This window comes from Apis dorsata, unplaced genomic scaffold (genome assembly GCF_000469605.1).
Source record: "Apis dorsata unplaced genomic scaffold, Apis dorsata 1.3 scaffold_188, whole genome shotgun sequence".
Taxonomy (NCBI): Eukaryota; Metazoa; Arthropoda; class Insecta; order Hymenoptera; family Apidae; genus Apis; species Apis dorsata.
In genome coordinates, this window is record NW_006263473.1 from 1,099,906 (window position 1) to 1,104,540 (window position 4,635).

Genomic DNA, 4,635 nt, shown 5'->3' on the forward strand with positions numbered 1-4,635 from the left:
TCTGCATTAATGCGGATGCCCACCTTTTCCGCCCGTGTCCGCGGCTCGGATTCTTTCACCGGGATGAAATATCGGTGGCAACCCCGCCGGCCCCTCGGTAAGAAAGTTATGAGGATTGCTTATTGGAATGCACACGCGCGCGCCTCAACCGCCGACGATGATTCTAACCGGTAGCTGCAGGTGCAGGAAGTACCGTGAAATGGCGATGCGGATGGGCGAAATGCTTGGATTTGTAAAAATGGATCCAAGAATTAAAAGTATTGTTTCTCTTTTGATTCTGGATTTTAAAATTTTATTTTTGTTTTTTTTTTTTGGAAAAATAATTGGATTTTATTATACGTTGCACAAAAAATGAAATTTGAAGATTTGGAGATAGAGTGTTTTTGTGACTTGCGTTGATTTTTGAAAATGGAATTTGAAATTTTTTTTCCTTTTCTTTCCCTTTTTTTGGAAGAAAAAATATAGAAAAGATAATTGAATTTTATTATTCGTTGTGTGAAAAATGAATTTCGAATTTGAAAATTTAGAAATAGAATGTCTGTATTACGAGTCTCATTGATTTTTGAAAATTAGAAAATGGATCGATGCTGGATGGATTGATCGAGAGAAATTCATTTCGGAATCGACGCACACGGTATCTTCTAATCGTGATCTATCGCGTGCCATCACAGCGATAGCATGTGATTGACGCTGTATTAATACGTTTCCACGTTAATTGAATATCTATCATACGTCGCAATAAATCCCAATTTGTTAATTTGACAGAATTAAATAAGAAAGAAATCTTAAGGTTCCGTAAGTGAAATTATACGGCACATTGTAGGATAAAATTCATACAAAGAAAGCGGTAGCAGCCGGTTTTCTTACGCGTTGCATAGTAGCGAATGCATATATATATTTCTGTCAAATCAAGCTTCGACGAGAAAAGATATATTATACGCACGTATATTTCACTAATCAATTTATGCGACGCAAAATAAATAATAAATTTCACATACACGTTCATAGTTTCCAAAGATATTTTTCACGATTACAAACGTGACCTTTTTTTCTTTTATCCACTATAATTCATTATAATAATCCGATAAGAGAAAATTGCAACGAAATTACTTCCTTAATTTCTTCTTAAATTCCTACTTCTCTTATGCAAAACAATATCCATTCCATCGTGTCTCATCACGATCCGTCTCTAATCCTCTGTAATACCGAGCGCTCGACAAAGTATCAAAAGTACATACCGTGGTGTTCATAAATCTCTCAAAAGAGGCCGAGGCAACAGTGTGTTCAACACGACGAATCGAAATCGTCGCGACAGGATTTTTAATACGAACAGTTTCAGATCAGTCGGAGGAGGAGCGGCTCGGTTGGGTAGTTCTCATGCCGCATTGAGCCCCGCATTGATCAGGAGACGTGGCGCGTTTCGAGGCGTCCTTAAAGGCGGCCACACACGTCGCGATCTCGATACTCGTTGTCTTCTCTTTCACGTCCACGCGGTGCCGCAGTGGCCATCAGGGGTTAAACCAAAGGCTGAGCTTTGTCACCGTTGCTGATCTTCAGCCTCGTGTCTCCTCTGTACTTACAGCCATCCGAACCAACGGCTAATCCCAATTTAATGTCGCGTTTCTTCCCTTCTCTACCCTCCCTCTCCCATTCTCTTTCTCTCTCTTCCACGATCCGCCCGTGTCGCGTTTTTCTCTTTCTACGAAGCGATCGCTGCGCCTCCGTGTACCTCGTTTATCTCTCGGCCCGGCTCGTGAAGAGAGCTCCTCTCCTAATGGTTCTCGAAATATCGTTACATCGGTTTAGAATGTTCCTCTGGTGAACAGGGGATCCTCGCGGTACTACGTCGGGTCTGTGAAATTAATTAGGAACTCGGCCAGACTTCGAATTGAATTTTTGATCGGCCGCGATTGAAGAAGGGCGCGATTTTGAGATTTTGTCGGGAAGAAGATAAGGATCTTTCAATATTTTTGCGATAACGAAGCTTTTCTTCTCGCCTCTGGAAGTGATAATTATAATTTCTTTTCTTTTGGTTTTTGAAATAATTTTAAATGGATGAAGTTAGCAAAAGTGGCAGTTATTGATTTTTTATTGGTCGTAGTCTGTCATTGTTCTTCGATCATCTTTTTCGCAATCATCGATGAAGAGGGTTTTTTGAGAATCGAACGTGAACGATCCTCGATCTAATCTTTCGAGGAGGTTTGATTAAAAAATTGTTACGTAGGTGGCGCGTTCTTTTACATCTGCCACTCCTTGTTAGGTAGGATTCGTCATACTTTGATCTACATTCATGATGAGTAATATATAATTTTTATATGTGCGAATAAAAGCTTCGTGCAGATTAATTGTGCGAAAAATTTAATTAATTTTAAATGAAATATTATTGTGAAAAAGTTCAATGTAATTTATTTAACTTTTTAAGATTGATATTGATATATATATTAATATGAAAATAATATAATTTTTACGATTGGTATACAATAATAACTTTTTCAATATCATAATCTAGGTACTATCCGCTTAATATTACATTCTTGATTCATTGGAATTTCTTCAGAAGATTGTCCAATAATTAGGTCAAACAGCAATTTGCTCGTACACAATTCGATTCGCAACAGGATGCATTCCTCGTTCCACGCGAAGAATGACGTTTCACGGAATTTCCCAATGAACATTCTTCTTCTTCGAAGAATTCCTTATGGAATTGTTAAATTTAAATCGTAGATACTGGAAAATTCCTTGCGTTTAGATTATGCCGATGAAGGGAATTCGATTTCTTCTTCCTTCTCGAATTACGCGAGAAGAATCCGTCCTAGAATTCGTGATTTCCTTACGACTGCATTATCTCATCTTATTGCAAATATTCATTGCATCTGTTTATTAAATTTAATATCAAAGTTCATCATCATAATTATATTATAAGGTAGGAAAAAGAAACCAATACAAATTTCCAATTCAACGATTGAAAAATTAATTGCAAAAAATTATTTGCATGAAATAAATGAAATAAATGCTTTCATATATTTTGCTAAATTCTATTTAAGTTTTTGTTTATTTATTTTTTGAAATAATTTTTGTAACACTTTCGATTAAACAAAATTTGTTTCTTTTCTGTTACAGGTAAGAAAACCGTCATCCATTCGCAAAATAATATTCATTTACAATACTCATTCCATCGAGTTTCCTGGCTCCAAGGTAAAAAATTATTTTCTCTCCATTTACGAACAATCGAATTCCCGTTGAATCACGCATGAAAACAATACGCAAATGTGGGAGGATTCGAAAAAGTAAAATTCAGCGAGAGGTGGATCACGATGATAGAGAGTGTTAGCAAATCGTGAAATTAACTCTTCTTGTATCGTTAATGACATGGTTGTGTGATGTCGTGTGATGTTGAATAGCGATGTTATCAGGAATAACGTAATTATCATGTTGCTTGGGGGCCTCGGCCTAATGATGAAGCATCTTCGTTTTACTCTCTCGTAACTCACTGACAATTTTCATTTGAACGTTGCTCTGAACCTTGTTTAAAGCTCTCTTAATTAACGTTGCCTAAGTGCATGCTACGTCACTTGACGTGAAACTTGACGAAGAATTTTTACAGCGGTCTGATAATCGTAATGTTGTTGTTGAATTACTGTTAATGGTATTGTAGATAAATTGTAATTGTTAGTTGAAATATCGGTAGATAAAATCGAAACCTTGGATATTTTATCGTCCAAGAAATAATTTAGAAGACGTTCTACTAATTATGGTTAAGTAAAAATAAAGTATATAAGGATGATTTATCTCTTGAATGAACAGTCGTAAATTAATTTGTAATTTTTAGACGTTTCCATATAAAGTACGATACAGAACGACTTATAAATCTTTCTTTTTATTTTGACATTCGTATAACGTTATTTAACGTTAGAAATAATAGAATAGAAATTTCATTTTTCACACAAAATTTTAATTTTTTTACTTCCACTCCTATATCTTATCTATTCAAAAACTAATTAACGAATAATCCAAGAAAACAAGACGCAAAATATTACAAAGATAAGAATAATCATCTTGAGACTGTAACTTTAAAAAAAAAAAAAAAAAGAAAATTGTCACGATAACTGCACATTCCCGTTATCAAGTTATGTTCATCGATGTGTATACGTAAAAGATGATCTTCCAGGATCATTTATATCGATTCCACACGGTACGGAGTCAGATATATTCTGCACACGTTGAATCTAATGCACGAACGACATGTTATCACCAACATGCACGGAATCGACGCCGGCCTTAATTATGTGCATTAGCGCGATCATCATTCTCGTTATTATGTGGTGTACTGAACGTCGGAGCATGTTGTAGCACATGGGTTCGAGGAAGATCGTCATTAATATACCAGTAACCAGACAGCCTTGTAGCACCGTGCATTTTCGACAATCACCGCGATAAATCAATTGGTTGTTGATATTTAATTGCGGAAATTTACTTCTGCAAGAAGTGGAAGGATATTTCGATGAATATATGAGTTATATTCGCGAGATCGCTTGTTCTGTTCCTTTCAAACTTATTGAAAGAATTAATTATAATTCCTTTTTCTGACTTTTCACAATCGTTGTAGTTGTTTTTTTTTTTTTTTTTTAGATTTTT

At 35.6% G+C, this 4,635-nt stretch overlaps 1 protein-coding gene across 1 annotated transcript in view; it reads left to right on the plus strand.

The window, feature by feature from the left end:
• Positions 1–4,635, plus strand: part of LOC102679244 — a 171,365-nt gene that overhangs the window by 138,490 nt on the left and 28,240 nt on the right. The gene's annotated exons all lie outside the window — the stretch shown is intronic.